Here is a 17,088-nt window from a genome sequence, read left to right on the forward strand (position 1 = left end):
CGGTCTCCTCTAGGAGACATAACCACATTAGAGAACATTTTTGACTCACTTGAGTTCCAATGTCGCCTACACAAGACGTAGACCCCGACATTGGCAACATTAAGAACTACAAAATTACTGAACGCAACGGAAACACTGGAAGAATAGGCATGGGAGCCAAGGCTATAGATGGAAACAAATACAGAAACACGTGAAATTCTCACCAAAAATATTCTCAGGATTGAAGAGGTTAAGGATATAGATGTTGGTAATACCAGAAGTATGTATATGTTTCAGAATACTCACACAGAAGCTTTCAATTCTGTTAAAGAAAATATGAAAGAGGGTATGAACCACAGTAAGCTTCAAACTAGGAGTTTGGAAATTAGAAACAATGTCAAGTCCTATGGAAATTTGAAAGTCGGAAAATCAGAATTAACAGAGAAAATAAATCTCTTCCACGTTGATTTCTTCTAATGTGCTTGAAGAACTCTGTGGGAAAGTTGTGGCTCTGGCCTTTTTCGATATAAATAGTTGCTAACTTTACGAACATACTTTCATTTCCCGAAGTTAGCATTTCGTGTTAGTCAAAATCTTAACACGACGCTAATCGACTCTGTATAGGGTTCATATAGTTTGACGGAATATTTAAGTACATGGAAAAGTTAACATTGATAAAAGTTATTTACAATATCTGGAATTGGACTTTTAAGCTCTGAAAGGAATTCTCTACATAAACCTGCTGGCTACACCCCTGGGTTCTAATCACGGAATCGGAAACCAAAATAACATAAAATAATGTTTTGAAACAGTTTAATGGAAATAGGTTCCCTAGTAATGATTTTTCAAATTGTTAATTATAATCCCAAGTAGTGCAGTAATATTCGTTAAATACCGTAAGACGGAGTTACTTTGCAGAAGATTTAAACAATTTTAAAGAAAATTACGTGTAACTTACAAACGTAATGATTTAGAACACTGTATTTTAAACATATGATAGCTAGATATATATAAGGAAAACAGTGCAAGTTCATTAGCAAACATTCAGTATGACCATAGTTATTGAAATATGAACTTTGGTGCAAAGTATGTTCAACATACGAACACATCGTTTCTGTACAATGTTTTCCCTTCAGTATTTATACATTTTACTTTCTACACAAACCTGCATGCAGTCTACAAATATTGATATTAGAATGATGGTACAGGTATCAGTACTTAATTTGAATTATCGATATTTGTAAATAAAATTATGTAATTTCTGGTATCGGCAAAAGAACCGCATTCTAATAGTTTAGCATATGTCCCACAAAAGTGCCAACTCAGGAACAGAAAAAAAAAAAAAAAATCCCCCTGAACTGATTTGCCTTGGTTATTCATTATTATTATTAGGTATTCTGCCTTTCGGCAGGTCCTGGGACTAACGAGAACTTTTTTTTTTTTTTTTTTTTTTTTCCAATTTTAGATTTGGGCCTGGAAATATTTCTTCCACTTTTGTCGATCTTCAGCTTCCTCTTTTAACTCCCAATATTTTCTCCTATCTTTCAAATCATCGATCAGCTGTGTTCTTCTTCTTCCTATTCCTCGCTTCCCTTCCATCTTTCCTTCTATGGCAGTGTGAAGAAGACAATTTCTTCTCAAGATGTGTCCAATCCAATTGGCCTTTCTACGAAGAATGGTGGCTAGAAGTGTCCTTTTCCCTCCTACCCGTTTTAAAACATCTTCGTTTGTTGCTCTCTCTGTCCATTTTATCTTCTCCATCTTCTTCCAACATCACATTTCAAAGCTCCCCAAATATTTCTTCACTAACTTCCGTAATGTCCAAGTCTGAACCATACAGTCCAATGCTCCAGATATAGCATTTGACCAATTTCTTCTTAAGTCCAACATTGAGCCTGCTAGTTAAGAGTGATCTTTTCTTGTTGAATGCTTCTTTAGCTATGGCAATTCTTGACCTGATCTCTTTGGTGCAGTAAGCGTCTCGTGTCAAAATACTTCCCAGATACTTGAAATTATCGACCTCTTCAAGTTCTCTTTGTTCTACGTTCTTCCTACCCTTCGATGCTCGTAGCTCATGCTGTTCCTCGCATACAAGACTCAATCCTGGAGAGCACGCTTGCAAACAAACAACAACAACAGTTATCGCTCCAGTTCAACAACCATATTCTTTCAACACAAATAAAATAGGTACTGTTCACAGAACAATTCTTCTCTTTTTCTTTCTTTTGTTTAATGTTTACTTATATGTACTTTTGATACTTCGGTTTTAAGCTACCGATTTCAGACACTTTTGATGCGGAGAGTTTTGACCCAGAATACTGTGACACGGCACACGGGGTTCTTTTGACCGGGTCCCTTCTGAGTCGTGATCTTTTCAGATGGACTCTTTTGAATGGAGTCGTTTTGGCGCTCCTTTAGACCCGGTCACTTATGACGCAGGGCCGCTAGTCCTTCTGAATGAATCCGATGAATGTTACGACTATTATTGAAGAAATATGCCTATGGGAATTAGCAAGGTAGAAATACATGACATCAGAACACGTTTCGAAAGGCTTTGAAGGCTGAAAACAGAACTTGTCTATAATGTATATACAATTTATTACTTATTATCAGAGTTGTCAATGGTAACGATACCAACAGATATAAATAGACTCTACCGGGTTTCCCGAAAAATAGTTCCCGCACGGAACCGAAAGAGATTTTATCTAATAAAAACAAGATGTGGTTCGGAAACCGAAAGCGATATTTTTGAAAATATAGGATCTTGATCTGCATATGAAAGCATTTTCTCACAAAAATTGGTTTCGGTTCCATAATATAAATTGTTATTATTATTATTTTCTTCTGATAATATCGGTTCCGGAATCGAAACCCATTTTTCTGAGAAAATCAGTTACTGTTGCATTGTATACGTTCTTGATTGCATTGTATACATTCACTTTGCTCTTAATAATTGAATATCAGGCACTGAGTTGATTAGATTAGTGTTACATGATTAGATTTTTTCTTTGTAAATAACATTTGTTTGTGCAAGGAATTCAGGCGTGTTAATCAATTTCTGAAGATAATTTGTGAGATTTTCGTTAATAACGTATTTTGACAGATGACCCTGGCAAGAAAAAGAAAACTTGAATCCTACGTACATTAGATACTATACGTTGAGATTACTAATGTTATAGGAAAAAAATAGATGTCAAGTGCAGTCATAACAAATTCGTTGAAATATACAATTCAAAGATAAATGAAATAGAGTTTGAAAAGGAGTTGGTTGATTTGAAGTTTGACATCTCTTTCAGTACCGGAACTATATGAGACGTAGATTTACAGCTTGACATGGAATCCGAGCCATATAACCACCCACCAGGAGCCAAACTCGTGTCTCACGCGCCAAAAACGCGTACGCGGTATAGCCTCGAGGGAATTCAGGAGAGCTAAGAAAAGTAAAGTCAAAAACCAATTGCTTTGACGGAATGCGATTAAAATCGAATATTAGTTTAATATATGAGCTCTTCTCATTACAATGCATGTAGTAAAACAACGTTCCTGGCTAATATAATTTGCGTCCTTTTGCTTCGTTTCTCTTGGTTTTACAGGTTACTAGTTACTTACTGGAAAACGAATTCATGATATCCATTCTTCGTACTTGTCCTTGAAATGAGTAAGATTGTACTGCACACGGTAAGTAAAAGTGACGTTTAACACTCGCACCGCGATTATTGTTACGACGTTATTTCTAAATGTTACACATTTATTTTCTGAAGTCTAATTTTAGTTATGTAACCAAATACATGTAGTGTTAAAGAAAATGTTAGTTGAACTTTCATGAGCCTCATTAAAGATTGATATCCTAAATACCGCAAACTTGACGGAGCGCGGCCTTATGAGCGATTGACATTGATAGTGATATAAATAATTCCTCTCTTACAATGGTAATCGCCACATGTTTTTTCTAAACAAACATATGAAGCGAAAAGAGGATCGTGAAATCTACTAATAACAAGAAGAATGGTTGCAAAATTATTCAAGATTGTAGAATATTTTGAAGAAAAAAGAAAAATTAGTGGGAGAAGATACAAACAAAGAATATGGGGCAACTTTTTCAAAACAAACACGAGCGAAATCTAGTAGTTCACAGATTTATATTTAAGGACCTTATTTTTACAGGCGCTACACCTCTAATATAAGTAAAGTGGTAACAGAGAAATTGTATAAACAATGCTAGCGCTATTATAATGTAATCCATCAAATAAAAGCAAGTGTACACAATGCAAAAACTCTAACGTGCAGATTGACGAATTGTCAACAGAAAGAAATTAGAGCAACTATACGATTTTTAATGCTAATTCTATTAACACAATTACATTTTTTATGCCCACCAATTACATTGTGAGTGCACAATTATAAAATCTCCAATATTACAATAAATAAATAAAATTTATTAAAAAACAACTAAATCCATCTTTACATTAAATTTCTACTTACTGATTTCCTTGGTCCGCAGAAAGACCTAATTTAGACTCTTCCTCCATATTTTCTGCAACAGCTTGGGGTACACTTCAGCCTTCTATTGGCCACTGAAGTGGACACTTGGCAATCTGAGTGAAAAATTACAAATTTATTTATACAAGTAACAATACAGACATAGTGGACACACACACTGCACACACAAATAGTATATCTGCTTTTAGGCCAGAAATTCTCCGGTACTCCAGAGACTTATTATCAGGCCTATACAAAAAAAACTTAGTTTACATACCAGCCTATATAGCCGGATGGCCTCCGGTATTCCACGAGGCCAAAAAAAAACCACACACATTAAAACACATACTATGAAATACATAAAGACAGACAGACACACACATATATATATATTGGTGGCAACACTTCTAATACACACACCACAACTATAAAAATATTTTATTTTTTCTTTTATTTATTAGCACTACGACTGGTAACCTCCGGACCTCCTTGAGGTTCCAGTCCTTGGCAGGGTTTCTTTAATATTAATCAGTATTTATTATAATTCATTTTTATAGCTGTTACTTTTTTACTACAATTTTAATTAACTATCATTTAATTTATTATTAATTTTACATTATCTTTCAACAAGAAGACACATACATAATACATCCTAATGACATAATATGATTATGATAGATGGCTCTTCACAGAAGCTTTCGCTTGTGAGTGAGAAACCATCTTCATAAAGTATATATAAGTGAAATTTTATAATTTTTTCCTCTTTTTTCTCTTTTTTTCCTTCTCTCCATTTTTTCTTTTCCCTTCCCCTTCTCTATTTTTCCTTTTTTTTAAAAAAATAAATAAAAAATATACCACCCAGTAGTTGTAGATAAGCATATTTCAAGTGACTTTAGTCGATTATTTACTAATTTAATACATGAATTTAATACGTTAATTTAAAACGTTAACGCTCTTAAGTCATCATTCTTTATTTCCTTTAACCAATTAGTTATTAGTATTTTTAATCTATGCATTTTTCCTTCTTCCCTAATTTCTTTTGGAGTATTATTATAAAGTTTCGGAGCCAAATAATACGTTTGATTTTGTGATATACCCTTATTTACTTTTATTGTTTCAAGATCTTTTTGAGTTACTTTTCTTGTTCCATACCCATGAGAAATTTTATTCCATTCATTTTCATGTTTTTTTACATAGAGTAGGACTGCTCTTATATATAATTTTTCAACAGTTAAGACTGAAAATTCTCTATACAGGTTTTCTAGACTGTCTTCTTTGTTTTTATTTAAACATATTCTTATAATATTATTTTGCTGAACTTTTAAAGGTCTTATATGCGTCTCATAGGCAGATCCCCAACTTAAGATACCATACTGTAATATATTTTGTGTTAGTGCATAATATACCATACGTAAAACTTTTAATTCTAAACACCCTCTTAATTGTACAAATTTATACAGCAATTTTCTTAATGTCTTGGCTACATATTGAATATGCGATGTCCACTTTAAATGTTTATCAATTTTCACTCCTAAATAATTTTGTTCAGTTACTTTATTTATTGTATTACAGTTACAGTCTAAAGTATTAATACAGTTATGATATTTTAAGACAAAATTTTGTGGCTGTCCGGTTATTGTTGGTGAGAAAGCAAGATAATTGGTTTTCGTTAAGTTTAGTACCAAGGAATTTTGTTCAAGCCATTGTTTTACTTTCTTTACTGTTATTTCCGCTTTTCTATAAGTTTCTTCCCACTTTTTCCCTGTTATTGTTATAGTGGTGTCGTCTGCAAAAGATTGAATATAGCCATCAATGCCTATATTGTACAAATCATTTATATAAATTATAAATAAAATTGGACCTAATACTGATCCTTGTGGCACTCCATAGCTAACCCGTGTTAAGTCACTCATAACATTTCCAATTTTAACAGCTTGCAATCTATTACTTAAATAACTAGTAAACCACGAGAGTACTACACCTCTTACTCCATAATGTTCTAGCTTAGTTAACAATATATTATGAGATATTGTATCGAATGCTTTGGTTAAATCCAAAAATATTGTTATTACTTTTTCATTATGATCCATGTAATTTGTTATTATTTCCGTTAGTTTATAAATTGCATCAGATGTACTTCTCTCTTTTCTGAAACCAAACTGATTTAATGCAAGTAAGTTATTAGTTTCAAGAAAGGAAACTAATCTCTTTTTAATACATTTTTCTAATATTTTAGCACAATTACTAAGTAACGATATTGGTCTATAGTTATTGAGATCCTTTCTTGACCCTTTTTTATATACTGGTTTCACGAGTGCTAGTTTAAATTGATTAGGGAAAATACCTGTTTCTAAACTCATATTATATATATGCAACAGTGGTTTAGTTATTTCTTCTTTTACAGTTTTCAATATTTTAGCAGTTATTTCATCTAGTCCTGGAGCCGATTTTGCTTTTAGTTGGTTTATATAAAATGAGATTTCTTGTTCAGTAATAGGCGTAAAAAACATACTGTTTTTAGCTTTGTTTCCTAGGTTTTCATTTATTTTGGTTAAATTTACATTTTTTACTAACCTTTCACCTATATTGCAGAAATATTTGTTGAATGTGTCAACTACTAGTTTAGGATATTGCTGAAAGTTAATGTTACCCGTAGCCGTTTGTATTACTTTAATATCCATGCTTTTGTTTTCTTTTTTGTCAATAATGTTTGATATTACATTCCATAATTTACCTGTATTGTTTTCACAATTAACAATCTGCTTTTTATAGTACTCATTTTTTACCATTTTTATCAGTTGAGTTACCTTATTTCTATATTTTTTATAGTGTTCTTTTATTTCTAAATTATCTTTATTTTTTATTACAAGTTTGCTTAATTTGTCTCTTTGTCGTATATGTAATATCAATTCATCAGTTATCCATGGCTTTAACTTACGATATTTTGGGATAGTTTTTTCAATTACTATTTGTGAAGTTTTAATACATTTTTGTAATGTCGAAATGAAAGCTGAAGTAGCTAAATTTACATCCAAACTTTGATACACATTCACCCAACTACACTTCTGTATTTCATTTTTTAGTCTTTGGTAATCTATAATAGTTCTAGGTTTGTTTGTTATTGATTTATCGGCAATTTCCATATTTAAGTTAACACTAGTAATATAATGATCTGTAATTGCCGTATGCAATATTGCTGCAGTGACATTTTGATTATATTTTTGCCTTAAAAAGATATGATCTATACATGTTTTAGTTGTTTCAGTTACTCTTGTATAATTATTTATACATGAAATATACCCGTTTTTATAAAGTATGTTTAAGTAGTTGTCTACATTTTCGTCGTACCTATTACTTAATATGTCAAAATTTATGTCTCCAATAACCAACCCATTTGTTTTGACATTTTTAAGTTCATTTTCGAAGGATCGTAAGAATTCTCCTTCATTACCACTTGGCGTTCTATAAATACACATTAAATTATAGTTTTCTTTGCCATATGAAATATTTAAACTTAGACCAGAAGCATCATTTAGTTCTAATTCTGTAATATTCTCAATACTAATATTATTATTTATGAATACCATTACACCATCTGCTTTATTTAGAGATCGTTTTGTGAAGAAACAATGATAATTTTTTAAATTTATTTCATATTGATTATGCCATGTTTCGGAGAGAACTAATACATGTAAATTAAATTCTAAATTTTGTAATAAAATTAAAAGCTCATCCCAATTTTTACGAACACTTCTAATATTAAGATTTAAGATGTTGATACCAATTTTATCTTTAAACACATTATTAAATAAAGTAACAGTTTCGCATACATTAGTTTCGATATTTTGTTGAGTATTTATATCTTCAATTATAGAACTTGTTTCAAGCATTTATTTAACCCTTCCTACAATTCTTACTACCTGTTTTTGCTGAAAATTACGTCAATTTATCAACATCTTCTAGGCTACGTAATATAAAAACATCTTTATCTCCCTCTCTTTTACGCAACTTTATGCTACCTGTACTATCTACCCACAGGAAGGCATAATTCTTTTCGCTTTTAATTTTCCTGGCTTTTCCAAATACCTTTCTGCGGTTTAGAGTTAGACTTTGATTGACATAGATGGGTTCATTATGGTTATATCCTAAGTGGGTACAATTGAGATTCCTCTTTACTTTACGTTTCTGGAGGAAATTTTCTTTAACCTCTCTCCGAACAAACTTAACCATTATTGTTCCTGATGTTTGGTGAGGAGCTTTCTTTACTCTATGGCATACATCTATCATTTCTCTTTCAATGTTTATGTCTAAAGCACGGCCCAACTGTTTTACAACTTCATATGTATCTTCGTTCGTTTTTTTTTGGTACACCCTGTATTTCTAGCGTGTTTCGTCTTCCATACTGGTCGAGCTCATCTAATCTCATCTCAGTGTCTAGTAGCTGCTTTTTGAGAGCGATGTTTTCTTCCTTCAGCCGTTCAATTGTAGCAAGGCACGCAGAAATGCTTTCTGATTGTTTTCTGATGATGTCTGCATTTTCATCCAGTTTCTGATGCGCCAGGTCAAGAGACTTTCCAAGTTCACGCTCAAGGTCGGTGTTGTTTTTCTTAATCACGGAGATATCATCTTTTAGTTCTTTTAACAGTTTATAAATGTCTTCGATAGATGGAAGCACTTCATTCTGTTCTGAATTGGTATTACGCCTAGCTTTTATGCAACCTTTACACTTCCAAGGCAAATTTGATTGTTTCATATATTCCACGTCACTTTCTTTTAACTGCGAACATTTTAGGTGGGTCCAGTTTAGACACTCAATGCACTGAATTTTGGAGGTAACGTCTTGTCTCAGAACAGGTTTGGAACACTCAATGCAGGAGCTCATGATGTTTGTTTATATCTTATGATCGTACTCCTATTCAGGTATTTGATGTTTACGTGTCAATCAATTTATGATTTTTGCAACAGATAGTAAAGTCAGCGATATTATTTAACAAAATGTATCTAGTTAAATGTAAGAGTACTTACCGAATTCGTTATTCTTGTATCACTTCACTCACGTAAACAGTATCACTTAAATTTAAACTAAATATTAGGAGCACTTTATAATGTGTCTTTACACATCCATGCCAGTGTTGCCAGTGAAAATAATTAGCACTTTCATGTTAAATAAATGAAAATACGCGATAACGTCGTAACCAGTATTTCAGACCGTGAAATTCCTGATTTTGTAGTTAATTACACATTAAATATTCATATACAGGTTTATTTGGCTGGTAAAAGTAGTTATTAACCTAAAATCCAAATGCAAGCAGTGGCAGATAATGTTAAGTGTCAATACGTTGTGCAATGACCGAAGTTCTTCAAGTAAAATTAATATTAGCAATAGTAATAAGTTGCTTCAGTTCTGTAATTGTAAAATTTGTTGAAATGTTTAAAAAACTAGAAAACAATCCATTACAGAGTCGTTAATTGCTATTTAGTTACAACGAGCTATAACGACCAGACTCTGCAGTACGGAATATTGGAGCAAATGCTAAGTCTGGTTTCTTCTACTCAAGAAATTAAAGACTTTGGTCGTTGCAATAGTGTTGCAACACGACTGGGATTTCAGCGAACGAGTAGCTTTTGCCCGGATGAAATTTTATGAAACATATAATACTGTATTAGATAAGTGTAGTAATGTGACTGTGCTGAAGCCTGACCAATGTAATGAGGACACACATAGTTTAAAAATAAACTCAAGAGTTACAAAAGATGAAGTGATATGTAGCAAACTAGAAAATAAACAAGACTAAACAAATATGTATAAGTGAATTATTCCCTTATAGAGAGTGTTGAAATAATGAGAATAACGGAGATGGCTATCTTGTGGGAGACCTTGAAGCAAGCAAAAACTGACTAGTGAATATAGGGCGGAAAATACCTTCTTCTACAGTTATAAGCTGCCGAAAATGATGGCATTTATATTATTTAAATCTCTATAGCTTGAGAACTATGTGCAATATCCATTCACATTTCAACGTCTCACATGCTAACCAAAATCACATGCTCCACCAGAAAGCAGACGACGGATATCATCGCCACCGATGGAACACGAAGATGATACGAAAAAAAGAACACTCCGATACTTTCCCGGAAGCACCGTTGAAGACTGACTATGTAAGCGGACACTTGGAGGCAGAAAATATCGGTTGTCAACTAGTCACTTCCCACCTGAAATCGCTAGCTGCAACGGACAAAATATACTCCCTTCTCTCCAAGCTGCAATGGGTGGAGAGACACTTCTAATCCTACTTTCGTGCTACAACGGGCAAGAGTATCCTCACCCACATGCTATGTATTCTAGTCTGTGTCCTCACCTGTCTCCGTGCTGCAACGGGCAGGAGACCTTAATCTTGCTTCTGTGCTGCAACGGGCAAGAGGTTTTCTCAGACCCAGCTGCAACGGGTAGGGTCATCCTTATACTTGCCTCCGTGCTGCAACGGGCAGGAAGCTCCTTAGACTCTTCTGCCACGTACAGGATCGTCCTTAACCAACAAACCTCTACCTCCGTGCTGCAACGGACAGAAGGTTCAATTGTGCTTAACTTTGAGGAAAACTTTCGTGAAGACAAAGAGGTTAGCGGAAGACCGTGGAATGTGAAAGCTTCTCAGTTGTAGCAAGTTACCTGCCAATAATGCAACATAGCTATGATGATGATGATTTAGAGACATATAGAAATCACTTATTGTATGAACTGTACAAACACTTTTATAATATTAAAAAGGTGAGAGAATAGAAACTCGTATACCATTGACTCTACCGACTCCCGCACAGAAAATATTACATATGAGACGTATCGTAATCGTATCAAGGAATTACACAGGAAACAGTATGCTTTCTATCTAAATTTTTATGTTTCAGAATCCTGTTGTAAAGGTATAGAGGAAGTTGGGCAGACACTTTTAAGTACTAATTAAGCATAAATGACAATATTCATACAGGTCCTTTAAAAAAAAAAAAAAATTATCTGTTAGTAATCGAAAATGATTGATATCACTTTTGCTTTTCGTGTGACAATCAATATTATTTTCAGGAATTACACAACCACACGCAACGTAAATTAACTTCATAGGGAAATTTTTCATAATAATAACATTTCGATAAATAATGGAATAACATTTGGATATTAAAATATAGTTTGGCAACGTTTGAAGGGTGTGTTAACTAATTTATTCTTGTTTAAGAATAAGAATGATTGAAATACATAACATCTTAGAGTTCGATAATTATTTCTATCTGGAAATACGTACAGTAGTTGTTTCATGAGATCTAACGGTTGCAATCTAGTTGGTCATTAGAAGGTTTAAAAAAATTGAAAAGAAAATCGTATTGTTCAATTGGCACAGAATAGAAGCCAGGTCTGTTGTTTGACGAAGACGACGATTGCTTTAACACTTTGATCTTTATCTGGAAACGAATACAACTAAAACTGAAATTATTGTTTTCCATTTGACTATAATGGTAGAATAACAAACAATTCTAGATGTTGGAATAGAGATAAACGTTGATCTCCCATTCTTCTGTGAACTGACTTATGTTATTCCTCCTTTAAAACTTCAAAGATGTTTGATTTGAATTATCTAGAAAATAGTTGGTTAACTCGGTAAAATAATTATAAGAATCTATCTGGTTATTTGAGGTTTATTTGAGAAATACCTTGTTCCATGAGCAAAGACTGGTACGTGGAAGACAGGGATTCGGTTCTTCCCCACTCCAGTTATTAGATTTTGTTACTTTTCACAAAAATTTTCCACCTGCACTGTGCTGTGAGAAAATGAGATAGTTTAGTATACAAGAAGTCATTGGTAAAATATTTATCTGGTTAAATATCATAGAGTAAATTTTCACATAGAATGTCAAGTTGATTTCATTTCATGAACTTTCTTAAAACACTCAATGGATTGGTCTTCAGAAACTAGACTTACTGATAAATTGCTTTAACTTAATAATGAATGAGCTAAACAACCAAATAAACAACAAAAAAGCCTTATTGAAACATGAGTATTGGCAGTGTGTGAAGATAGACACACAAGTTGTAAGAAATGTATCAATAAACTACCCTTAAGGAAACAAAAGAAAGAAAAAAAAAACGATCGTGGAAGTCTATTTGTTTGACATTGCATTTATATGGGTATACATGGTGTATTTTTAATAAAAGCTAAGAAGAAAATGATATCAAGTTTGAAAATTTTTCTTCAATAACAAAGTAATAAATTTGCAACTATGGGCATCCAGCCCAGCATTTAAGAGCAACAGGGATGATGAATCAGTATTGCACTAATTATAATTAGTGATAATTATCACTTCGAAAGTTTGGACACTGCTTTTATCACAAGTTTCACAAAATAATTGCAACTTTGATTTGTTGGATTTTTTAGAAAGTTGTCTGAAGAAATATTTTGCAATGTTTCATTTCAAACCCAAGTAAAATCTAACTCGCCTTCTACCAATGTAACATAGAATGCCTATGTGGCTCGAGCATGCGTGTGAAAGGTTGAAGATAAATTTCTAAACACCAGTATTGTGACCTACAAGATATATTGACTTGGTTTAATTTTTTAGAGATATGTTTCATCTTCTATTATTAAGTTGGTGCGGATGAAATGTAATTTCAAGTCTGGTGCGAAGCTTACTTCAGCAACACAACACAGGCATAGACTAAGGTCACGTGTTAACATCAGAAACAGTATGGTCCAGCAAACAGGCTGAGATATCCAGACAGATAGGATATAGTGCGTTCTTGATCAGTATTGTAAGAACGTACGCCTTGGAAAACACAATTGTGTGTGTGTTTTTTCTATAAATTGAAATGTTAAATTTTACGAATTCTGCACAGCAAACCGCAAATAAATAAATAAATAAATAAATAAATAAATAAATAAATAAATAAAAGTGCATTTGGGCTAGGAATGAAGAATGCACGTACAGTCATGTCCAAAATGATTGTCGCTCTATCTATAACTGTCTTGCTATAGGAATATGATTTGATAATGATTTTGAAGGGTACTTTTAATACTGTTACTATGTGTATAATCAAAGAATATATTTTGTGATAAATTTCATAGGAACAGAATTATAAATGCAAAAATTAGAAGGAGTAAAACAGAATGTTGCTAAATGGACAAAAATTTTTTCGTTATATTGTTCTTATTTACCGTTGTTTTGACATGAAATTTACCACATACATGTCTTTGCCGATTATACGCATACTAACATTATAAGGAATACCGGACGAAATCATGATCAAACTATATACCTACAACAACATATTTATAGACATAAGACAATCATTTCCGACGTGACTGTACCATTCACTGGTAGTTTGTCAGATTTTTTTGAGGTGGCAGCATTATAAATGAGCCTTGTGACAATAACTAGACATTAAGACAGGGAAGCTGAGTTCTTTTTTGGGGGGGAGAAAGGTGACTTGAATTCACTGTACATTCGGGTATATAGGATGTTCCGAAACAACACCGACAATGTTTAGGAGGTGATTCCTGACACCAAGATAAGACAAATTTATAGACTAACCTGGGTGCACAAATGTTTCCTTTCAGAGTTATAGGCTGCCGAAAACATGAAAAAAATTAACTTTAAAGGTCTATAGTTCTAAAACTATGGGACCTATCGTAGTCAGGTCAAGAATTCACTTAGGAACTAGTATGTGCTCTATCGAAATTTCCATGTTTCAGAATCCTGCGGTACTTCCGCAACAATTTTTATAGAGGTAGTTGATTAGTATTTCAAGTGAAGTCTTGACCCGACTACTGTAGGCCCCACAGTTTTGGAGCTATGGACCTTTAAATTTCATTTTTTTATATATATTTTCGGCAGCCTATAATTCCGAAAGGAAGCATTTGTGCACCCAGGTTGGTCTATATTTTGTGTCTTATCTTGGTGTCAGGAATCACCTCCCAAACGTTGTCGGTGTTGTTTTGAAAGACCCTATATATAGAATTTATGGATCAAACTCTGGTAACCTAAGTCTATGCTTTCACAAATAATGAACTACTTCTTAACAATTTAAGAAAATATATATTATTATTATTTTGAGTAGTGATATAAACATAAAAATGAAATGAAATCTTTAAGTTTTACGTCCCACGTTTATGCCGGTTAGGCTAATGGAGACGGTGATGATGAGAGATGAGTGAAATGGTGGAATGAAGAAAGTGGGAGGAAACGGGAGAACCCCGAGAAAACCCACGAGCACGGTGTTTGTCCACCACAAAGTCCACACGGCGCGAGCTGGGATCGAACCGGGGACCCCAAGCACCGGAAGTGAACGCTCTACCACTGAGCCACCGCGCCCCCACTAATATAAACATAAATTGAATGGTTTAAACCGAAGTAAAGTCAAACTGAGAAATGTGCTGACTTCATTTAATTTATATACTATTGTAAATACGCCTTCCCGAAACGAAAATTGCTCTCGCCAAGTAGGCTTTGTGGTACGCAAACACCGTGTTCGTAGGTTTTCTCAGGGATCTCCCGTTTCCTTCCACTTTACTCATTCCACCATTGCACTCGTTTTTCATCTTCACCGTCTCCTTCAGTCTAGCCAGCATAACTCGAGGCGTAAAACTGAAAGATTTCATTTCATTTTTTTTAGAAACGAAAATTCAGCACTTGATCAAGCAATAATAACCAGGCAATGCATTAAATATAATTTTGAGGTGTTCAATCTAGGTTACTCAATCATGATGCTCAATTAGTTGCCTTTCTATACTCAACACTTAAGCTACCGTTGCAACGATAAATTTCCAATACTGAGAAAAAGTTATTTTCTCCGAATAACATTAGCCTATTTCGTAATTTGTTGACTCTTGAAAGGAGTAGATTGCAGGACCACTAGATGGAGAAAGGTACTAAAGAAAATGGAGAAAGAATTGATTTGGAACGAGATAAGAACAAAGAATAGAGAAATAACCGAGATAAAAGATGGTAATATGAGAAAGAGAGAAAAAATATGAGTATTTTCACAAGAGAGTTACGACGAAGGACTTGAAAGAATGGGAAAAGTTCACAAGACAGGAGAAGAGAGATTAAGAGAGAAAGGGAAAAGAATATGCTGGAAAGAGACAATCTATGAGGAAAAGAGTAGCGATCAATGGAGGAATTGAGATTACTGAAGAAGAAGAGCAGTTTTTAAATTTAGTATATACATTCCGAGTAGCAAAGAGGAGGTGGATAAAGAAGAAGCTGTTTATGAAATAGAGAAAACACTTCAGGAAATAAAAGATGAAGAAGATAGAGACAGGATTCTGAGAAAATTAGTAAATAAATCAAGAAGAAAAAGAGGCAATCTGAATCTGAATGACAAAGAGAAGATAGCAATGAAAAGGAAAAGAAGGACAATGGACATAAAAGTGAAATAGGCGGACAAAGGGAGAGATATAGTTGTGGTGAGTAAAGTATGGTGTAAAGGAAAACTTGGAGACTTTAAGGACGAGATATACGAAGATATAGCGCAAAAAGAACGAAAAGAAGAAATAAAGGAAATATTATAAAGGACAGAAAGAAGAAAGGGTCAAGAGGTTGGTGAGAGAAGAGGGATCACTACAGACTGACACGATTTCCAAAAATCCACAAAGAAGTAGTGAAGTTGAGGCCAGTACTTAACTGTAAGAATAATGTCTTATAATCTTTGGAGCAAAAGATTAAGAGAATAGTTGAGACAGTGAGGGAAGGGCAAAAGAGTAGGAAAGTGGAGAATGCGCAAGATGTTTAAAGCATGATAGGCAAAGTGAGAAGAAGAAAGGAGAACACAGTGTTATTTAACCTCGATGTTAAGAGTATGTTTCCGAGTCTTATAAGAAAATAAATATTGAAGATAACAAAAGAAGAAGTGGGTGAAAAGAAAATAGAATATTGGGATAGTAAGAAGGTAAGAAGAAGATTAGAATGATTGTGAGAGAATGGATACTGAATAATCAGAGACAGAATTGTAAAAATGAAGGAAGAATTCAATATAGGATCATGTTTGAGTTCAGTACTACTAGATACAGCAATGAATCGATGGGAGAAGGACACAATAGGAATATTGCTTCTGTTTGCCGTTAAATAGACCACTGTTTAGGAATATGGAAGGAAACGAAAAGGCAAGTGTAAAAATTCTTAAGATACGTAGAAGATAAAGAGAAATGTATTAGACGAGAATGATATAGAAGTAGACAAGAAGATAAGCTATCTAGATATTAAAATAAACAATTCGCTAGAAGGAGAATTCATTACATCGTGGTGCCAGAAAGAGTGTGCAGCGGGAGTGTATTGTCACAAAAGAAGTGATGTGCGTGAGAATACGTAGAAACATTTCATAAAAGCATGGAGGAAAGGATGGGAGACCTAAATACAAATAAAAAACAGAGGAAATAAGATTCTTAAAAAAACTATGGACCTAATAAGGCGAGACGGATACGATGAAGAGGCTAGGGTAAGAAGGAACGCACCAAGAGAGAGAGGAATGAATAGGAAGAAGGCAAGAACAAAAATGGTTTAATATGGAAAGCCTAGGTAAAGAAAGAGAGAAGATAAAGATAATACATCGGAAAGCAAAAATTAGAACATACAGGAAAGGAAGAAGCAAAA

This window comes from Thermobia domestica, chromosome 6 (assembly GCF_964235325.1).
Source record: "Thermobia domestica chromosome 6, izTheDome1.hap1.1, whole genome shotgun sequence".
Taxonomy (NCBI): domain Eukaryota; kingdom Metazoa; phylum Arthropoda; class Insecta; order Zygentoma; family Lepismatidae; genus Thermobia; species Thermobia domestica.